Here is a 9,472-nt window from a genome sequence, read left to right as displayed (position 1 = left end):
GTGCCTGGGTGGCTCAGTTGGATAAGCAACCGACTTCAGCTCAGGTCATGATCTCGCAGTTTGTGAGCTCGAGCCCCTTGTCAGGCTCTGTGCTGACAGCTCAGAGCCTGGAGCCTGCTTGGGATTCGGTGTCTCCCTCTCTCTCTCTGCCCCTCCCCTGCTCATGCTTGCACTCTCTCTCTCTCTCTCTCTCTTTCAAAAGTAAACAAACATTACAAAAATTAAAAAAAGAAAAGGAGTCCCCCCGAAATCACAAACCAGGTAATGTGTTAAACACTGATGCTTCTCACAGAGTAGTTTGGGAAATCTATCTTCCAGATATATGGTGAGATTTCACTTTAGACTCCCCGAAATTGGGTGGAGCCATGCAAATAGTTGTAGCTGGAGAGTTTTAAGCTCAGTGAGATGTATCATTACTGGGAAGATCAATGTGTGCTCTACATACATGTATGTTCTACATACATGCTAGTCTGTTATGACGGCATAATTAGCTTGCTCTGATTTATACCCCCTTTTTTGCTGACAAAAAATTGGTAAGAAGGAAACTAGCAGATGTCCAAATTTATGGAGTAATATAAAATACAGCACACCTACAAAGAAATAACAAGTTTGAAAGCACCGTTCAGTTAAACACAGTAAAATTAACTGGTCTACCCATTTTTAGCTTTTAAATCCCAGCTGTTACATCTGTTCCTCAGAGAAAGGTTTTCTGACAGCCTAAACCCATTCAGACCAAGTTATTCCTCACCTTTCCCATCATAATAATGTTCACACTCCATTGTAAGTTTCATTTTATTATTTTTCTTTCATACCGTAATATCTACCGGGAACAGGACCAATTCTGTTTATTCACACGTGTATCCCAAGTACCTGTAAATTACTAGCACGTAATACATTATTTATTTATTTATTTATTTATTCATATTTATATAAGTACTAAAATTAGTAAGTTAGTACTAAACTGTTGAATGATTTTTAGCCAGAATTTTATTGGAACACAGGTATATTAATTGCGTTCCATATCATCGATGGTTGCTTTCACCTGACAAATACAGCATTGAGTAGTTGTGACAGAGACTGTATGGCTTTGAAAAGCCCAAAACATTTCTTAAATCTGGCTCTTTACAGAAAAGGTTAGCTGAGCTCTGCTCTAAACAAGCTGCAATATGTAAAGTCAGAAGGATGAGCTAAGTCAAATTCACGGGGGAAGATTGAGAGTAAAAAAACCTGAGAGACCAAGTTAAAGCAGCATTTGAAAAAGTCTTAACAAATGGATGTTAATCTGTAATTTAGGAAAAGATACAGATAGTGACAAACATGGTCAGAATAAAGAAGACACAAAACTAGCACAATATAATTGCCCTAACAGGCGTTGGAAAAGTGAATTTATGGTGCATAGATAAGAAAGACCGATTTAAAGGGCAGAAGTGATGTGGAAATAATAGTATATTTGTCTCTGGCTTTGGATGAAAATAATTTTTTAAACAGCCTTACGTATTGATGATCCTTGTAGTATCTAAAATATATACCTCCTGTCTCTTAACCTCAATACCTCTGATCTTCATTATTTCCTCTTTTGTTCTACCAAACATGTGGAGTGTGCGTGTGTTAGAGAGAGAGGGAGATATGTTATATTCACATACAGTGTTGTTTTCGTTTTAATATTGACAGTGTCTCGTGTTTGCTTTCATAAATTAACCCTTCCACGTTTAACTACTCATTTGACAGGAGGCACAGGTAACAATACCAATATGAAAAGAGAAGGTGGAAACCAATATGTGCTGACAAGATTTATAATTCATCCAGATACGCATATTCTCTTCTACTTTAGAAGATATGCTAAGACCACCTGTCTGCATCCTGCAAGTTAACAGCTTTCCATAAATACAGTTTTACAAATGCTATGGGACATTTTCCTAGTCCTTTTGAGCTGATGAACTGGAAATCTAAGGTATGTTTTTTTCTTTTTCCAGAGAAGCAACAGACTTTGGGGGGGGAGGGTGTGAATTTGTTAACTGGAAGGTTTTGCTAATTCCATCACACTAAGAAACATCTATTATACACATCAAGGACTTCACTGTTAACGTTGGAAACAGACATGGAAATAAATACAAGTAACGTATCTGGTGATGGTGCAAGTAATAAGGCACAGAAAAGAGACCGAAAAGAGACTGAGTGAGCTCTATTAAAAGAGCCAGTAGAGCTAGGATTGAAGAAAGAGTGTAGAAGGTTAGGTCAGCCTTCCGAAAAGAGGTACAAATCCAACATCTGGGACTAGTCAACCCGTAGTCAATCTTGAATTCTCCTGAGGGCTTAGAGTTGATTTCTAAACTATATATTCAGAATTTCTTTTCATAAATGTACTATGTGCTTCCACTCCAAGTTGGGTGTAAACAAACCTAATAATCCCACATGATTGAAGGTTTTGAGTTTATATTCAGTTTTTCAAACTCAAAGGAGAGAGGAGATGCCTCTATTCACCTGGGTTTCAAATCACTGTTCTCTGAAGCAAGATTGACTGAGGGTTCAACTGATCTTCTTGACATCTCCCAAAGACATAGTTTAAAGATTTTATAATATGAGATATATTAACAACATAAAATAATCATTATCAAGTTATTTTACATGTTTATTTCCAACTCTCAAATCAGGATGTTAGGAAGGAGAAAATATAATTTACTTCTTTCTCAAAATTAGGAAATGTTTTGCTTTTAATCAATCCAAACTTTTTCATTTTTGCTAGAAATGCTTCAAAAGGAAAGGAAAGGTCTTGGGGAATACAGCTAAACTAAGTATTATATCATGTTTTCTCAATACAGGGATGGCTAGGAATGCTTTAATCAATTTGCAATTTCAGGCAATATGAATTTGTTTCAAATACCCTGAATAATGTCAGGCTGGTTAGGTTGAAAGACAGTCAGACTCTGAAGACTTTCTCTAATGATTTTATCAGAAAACATAAGCTGGTTTAATTGTGTTTTAAATGCGATGACTGCTAATAGGACCTTGGGGACTCCCTCCAGGGGAAAATTTTCATTCAAAATACATATGTAATTTGGAAATGTTGTTTATATTATTTCTTCATTTAAAAGTTAAAGAAATATTGAATTCAGATAAGTGACAGGATGTGTTTTTTGAAATGCATCTAATTTTAAGCGTGCTTAATAACTATTGCAGAATTATCAAGTATGATGTTTTAGTGTATAAAACTTATTCTCTGTTCCTATAAGTGAAATTGTAGAAAATGTGAAGGGCAGGTAAAATCAAAATTTATTTCCTATTGGATAAATGGTGGCCCAATTGAAAATTTTAAATATTTGTATTATCTTATTGTTGCTGGGAGAAAAAAGGAAAATGCATTTAAGAGAAGTGAGAACAGAAGATGTGAATGGCAGAGCTATAGTGATGTTTTTAAGTCCAACCTTCAAAAAAAATTGAATGCAGTAAAAACAAAAAGGCTATGTCCAAAACAGCTCAGTTATTGACTGAATCCTACCCAGCAGGAAGGGCTCATGCAGCGTAGGAAAGTGATGGGTCCAAGCCCTATGTCTTGGTAGATACATTTTTGTGGGGTTTCTCATAAGAATTATCCTATGGAGAGTGCTTATAAAGCTTTGAGCTTTCACTTGAACTTTATAATGTTGCAGCCCAGGGAGAAGAAAGGAAGAATTCTCTATACACATGAAGATTATTTCATTTGCTAAGGTATTTATTTATTTTTTAAAAAATTTTAATGTCTATTTTTTTGAGAGAGAGAGAGAGAGACAGAGCGTGAGCGAGGGAGGGCAGAGAGAAGGAGACACAGAATCCAAAGTAGGCTCCAGGCTCTGAGCTGTCTGCATCGAGCCTGACGTGAAGCTCGAATTCACAAACCATGAGATTATGACTTCAGTCAAAGTCTGATGCTTAACCAGCTGAGTCACCCAGACACCCCCATTTGCTAAGATATTTAAAGCCAAGGTTACACAAAGTGTTTTTTTTTTTTAATTTTTAATGTTTCTATTTTTGTTCCTATTGTCCATCAGAAGCTTCTGATGAAAGATAGGGTCAAACTCTTTAGATCTCATATATGATATTATGATTCAATCTGAATTTATACCGTCAATATTAACTGAAGCCAATTATGTGTCAGGTTCCATATATAATGATAGAAGAATTAAAACAATGATCGTATTTAAGAAGTTTCTAGTCTACCACATTGAGTTGTATGTCTACCAATCGTTCATTTCTAAATTTACCTCAGTTTTCTTATTCCTAAGATATGTAGTTTGGAATAATAAATTTAAAGCACTCATCCAAACATTAAACTTAATTATTTGAATGCAACTGAAAATTCCCTCATTCTCATCTTGAAGAGGAAAAGGATTAAAAAAAAAAAAAAGAACACTTGCCCCCTTTAAAGAGAAAATATGGCACAAGCATGTACAAATTATGACTCTAAATGATGTAGTTTTATAAATCTTTATTACTATGTAGTAGCAATGGAATTTTAATGGACTTTTCACACATGAAACATGAACATGGAAAAAATCAGAAGGCCGATTTCCATGACAATTTGCTCGCAGGCAGAACTGGAAATATTTATTAAGAAAGGCTCTATATACAAATATCAAATCATTATGCTGTACATTTGAAACTAACATAGTGTTATATATCAATTACACTTCAATGAAATTTTTTAAAACACCGCTAAACAATACTGCCCTTGCTAATGTATAATGACAGTTATATTGAAGTCACCACACTTATCGAGAGTGTATTTATAGTTTAAAGAACCCATTTACACTAGCAGTTAGCTCGCAGACTTATCCATGTATAAAATATCCCATAAGTGATTAGATCAATTAGGTGTATGGACAAATGGATTAGAAAAATACGTTTTATATAGACTAAAATATATGATTAAAAGCAACATTTTATAGCTTCATTTGGAAATCTCTAGAAGCATTTTTTCCCTACTAAGTAAATTTGAACTGTTAGGAAGTCCAGAGCTAGAGACATGTGTTATGTTTTTTAAATGGCCTCTGTAAGATGACAAATTCTTTGTGCCTCTGTATCTGTTCAAAACCCTTAAGATCTTCTAGGAAATAGTTTGAAAAATAAGCTGAAAGTGTGTAGTTTAAAGTTAAAATATCGTCTGTTTCATTTTCTCACCTCAAGCCTAAAACATGTTGTATATGATATTGTATTGTTTCCCAGAGGAAGGGGGATCATTGTATATCCAAATTTACAATGTTACATTTTGATTTGCTGGAGATCATGACATGAAAATCTTTAAGTGTATGCAGAATATCTTGCAAAAGAGGCTGTGTCTTGAAGACGTTTTTCTCTTGTCATTCTAAACTCATATGGTAGCTGTGTTAGGTAGCACTGATGAGACAAGAGTCTACAATTGGGCCAGCCACTGAAAGATTTATAATGTGAAGTTCTGAACACTTGGGGGTCACAAATTAACTGCTTTTCTAAAGACAACTTAATCATAAACAAAGTGGAACATTGTAATTTATCCTTCTGGATGACTGAGAGATTTAGGAGACACAAAAATTAGTAAAGATATTAGAGGTTAAAAAAAACACATTTAGAAAGTTGAACTCCCATTTGCATCCTTCTACGGGGCAGCTGAAGATGCATTAACGTTTTCTTCTTCCTCTTTTCATCTTTCACAAGAAAGATTTTACTACATACGCATCAGGTATAACTTACCGCATAAAACATTGGCAAGATAATTATTTTCTGTGACATCAAAGTGTCATGATAAATAACAGCTACCAAGCAGTTTTCAATCTCCAAGTAAGTTTTGTAGAATTAATTCTTCAAAGTCAAACTGCTTTACTAAGTTGAGGATTTCCTTTTTATTTTAAATTTCAGTACTAAGAAGTCTCCAGTACCTTTTCTGGTGTTCTACCTTCACAGTACACCTGAAAGCCCTACCAATAAATTGATTTTCATTCTCATTCAAATGTAAGCATCAGGCTTCGGAAGTTGGATATACACATATTTTACCCAGTTTCAGGATTTAAATACAGTATAGGAATTTCAAGATATATTTCATACTTCACATCATTGTGTCCTTTGCTAAATTGTAAATAGAATTTACTCAGATAAAGCTTAATTTTATAAATTATACTAATATAAAGAAAATATTTATTTAGCTCTGATGATTTATGATAATGGATTCCCATTTTCATTTATCTTTCTCATAAATGTGATACTGAAAATCTTTATTTGTTTGCTGATTGCCTGCATCCATCTCAATTCTTTCTAATAAAAAAGTTTCTTATAAAACTCTTTTTATGGGATTATTCATCCTCCTACATGCGAAATAGATAGACTGATTGATAAATAGACATATATTTATTCCAATTGTTTCTGCATAAATTCTGCATATATCTATATGATTAGATATAACATGCATCAATTTATCAAGCTCAAAATTATCTTTTGTGATGAGTATGTGATGAGTATATTCCATTCAATATGGCCCATGCGGTCAAGAGCCTTTTTATATTATGTTTTACTACAGAGGACGGAAGTGGGGTCAAATAAAGTTATATGGATTTTAGCTCATTATTAAATAAGTGCTCTTTAATAGTAAAACTCTCCCACAAAGCGGTGAACTGCTTCACAAAATAAATGAAAGCCCATACACTGGAAATATTCAAGCAGAGGCCAATTGGCTCATGTAATAGGTTTTGCCAAAAAAAGAGAAAAAAAAAAGAAAAACAAAAACAAAATTCACTACTGAACATGTGGTATCTTCCAAAATTAAACTGATAAGAACAGATACTACACTTATTCTTAGCCAAAAGGCAGAGAAGCGATACACCTTCCGAAATTAGTATCATGACATGTAGACCCTTCCCTACCAACATCTGTATCCCTTACCTCTCCTCTGCTAACCACTTGCCAAAATCCACTATGATTTTTATTACCTACTACAGTAAATAAATGTCAATAGAACAAAACCAATAGTTGAGACCCAGGAATTCTGATTCCAGCCCTGACTCACTATGTTTTTATAAAGTTAATTACTATTAATGCCATTTTTCTCACTTGAGAAAGGAAGACATCTCAAAGGTCAGACATATTTTATTACCTCACCATGCTTTGAAAACCTGATCTCTTCAGGTACTGGTCTTAGATCTAGATACAAAGCAGCGAACAAAATAACTATGAACGTTACCCTCACTAGAATTAAATTATATTCGGGAAAGAATTACATAAATACACACGCACACACCCAATAATGTGTATCTTTCAAACTTCAGCCCAAATTGAAATAAGGGCTATGGAGTAGAATAACAAAAGGGATAGAAATAATTTTTGTTGGGTGAACAGTGACTGCTTTTTTGAAGAATTGAATTTTAAGTTGAGATGTAAAACTGAGAAGAAATCGATCAGGGAAAAAAGAGAAGGAGAATGCCAAGCAGAGAAAATAGCATGTGTAAAGGTCCTGGGACAGAAACAAACCTGGGTTTTCTGAATAGCAGAAAGAAGATCAGAGTGTCTTAATCATGTGAGTAAGAGGAAGAGTGGGACAGGTAATATTGGTAAGGTTGACAGGGCAAAGTTATAGGCCATGATAAGGCATTCAGATTTTATTCTAAGAGGGGTAGAGGCCATTGAAGAGATTTATTGTGAGAACCGACACGTTCAAATTGATGTATATTATTATTTTTTAATTTCCTGCTCTGTATAGAGAACGGATAGGAGGATTGGCAAGAGGCCAAATAAGGAGATTAACTGGGAAACTATTGCTGTGACCACTCAAGATATTATTCTGGTTTGAACTACATACAGTCCTAGAAGTATAAAGGGAGAAAAATAGGGAGGTATATTTTGGACGTTTCATGAAAAGAATTAGGATAATTATTTTGCTGGAGTGAGGTTGAGGTAAGTTTCAAGAAAACTGCTAAGTTTTCACTTGAGCGAGAGTTCCTCCAACTAAATGGGGCAAAGACTGAAAAGTTCAGTGTTAGGCAAGTTAAGTTTGAGATATCTGCAAATTTGACCAAGATGTGTAAATTGGCGTCCTAACTCCTCTGTCTAACTTACCGTAATCAACACCTTACCCCACATCACCTATTCTCACATACTTCTTTTTGGCCTTCGCAGGCTCTCGAAGATCATCACGCTTTTAACCGTTCCTTGTAAATACCAAGCATACCTACTGCTTTCAGGTTTTTACTTCTGTCATATCTATGTGGAATACTCTGGGTACTTCTCTTCCTCATCCAGATTCTCACATGGATATTCTTTCCACTGTACAGATACTCTTTGAATCAAAAAGACTTATCGTTGGGGCACCTGCGTGGCTCAGTCAGTTAAGCTTCCGACTTCAGCTCAGGTCGAGATCTCATGGTTCTTCCTGAGTTCCAGCCCCATGTCAGACCAGCTGCTGTCAGCACAGAGCCTGCCTCCGATCCTCTGTCCCGCGCTCCCTGCCCCTCCCCCACTCATGCACTCTTTCTCAAAATAAATAAACAAACATTAAAAAAGATTTATCTGTTCAGACAGCTGTGGGTTGAAGATTCAACTCTACTCATGTCATCAGCCAGTCACCAGCCATTGTATTGTATGGTTTGAGAAAGGTACTCCCTCTCCCACCATGGCGATCACTAGCCTAACAGTTGGGTGGGAACTGGATGATTTCTATATTAACGGTTACTCTCCAGGCCTTCAAAATTTGGTTTCTATTTGATGATCAGCATAGCTCAGAGATAACATTAATTCACAGATAGCCTACTTCTAGCTGAGAGCAGCTTTTCTGTTGAATTATTTTGTACAGTAGGTTGCCAAGAGTTACACATGTGAAGATTCTTCATAAATGCTTTTGATGATGAAAAGATCTAAACTCTATTTCAGGCAATGCCGAAATGTGTGCCATTTTCACAATAAGCTTGGTATTCAGCATTGGGGAAAAAAAAAAGTTCAAGCAAAGCAATTTTCTCACTTTACACTAGTTTTAAAACGGCCATGTCTAAGTTTTGGGAAATAAGCCTCTGTTGATGTCAGTGTATATTGAGCATACATTTTCTAGCCATGCGATGAGTTAAAGATTAAACAAACATGATAATTACAGCCCCCCAAAGCTTGGCATGACTTTTTCCTATGTACAAAAAAGGGAAGGTGGGAATTTTTCTTATGAAAGAGTAGATCTGGATTACATCAGTTGTTTCATATCGTATGGCCATTAGCAGAGGTAACTTGCAATTTATTTTTCAGGTACTTTCTATGTTCACCTCTATAGGAGTCAACAGCTGTTTATTGAGAAATGAATATCAGTAAATCTTTCTGTTATTATGGTAATATCAGCTCAAGTTAATTCCCTGCTGAGATGGAAAAATATGATTCAGACAATGAAAAACATATGTTTTGGAGAGACAGTGTGCCATCAAATTACATCAACAATATAAATGATTAAAATGTTTCTATAAACATCCTTTTGCTTGTCAGTAATGGATGAAACACA

At 35.2% G+C, this 9,472-nt stretch overlaps 1 pseudogene; it reads right to left on the bottom strand.

Moving 5' to 3' along the window:
* Positions 1-6,716: 6,716 nt before the first annotated feature.
* LOC122229115 lies at positions 6,717-6,822 on the bottom strand (annotated as a pseudogene).
* Between the last annotated feature and the right edge of the window lie 2,650 nt (positions 6,823-9,472).

The sequence above is a fragment of the Panthera leo genome, chromosome C1, assembly GCF_018350215.1.
Source record: "Panthera leo isolate Ple1 chromosome C1, P.leo_Ple1_pat1.1, whole genome shotgun sequence".
Lineage (NCBI taxonomy): Eukaryota > Metazoa > Chordata > Mammalia > Carnivora > Felidae > Panthera > Panthera leo.
Note: the sequence above shows the minus strand (reverse complement) of the source record. Positions and strands in the feature narration are given on the sequence as shown.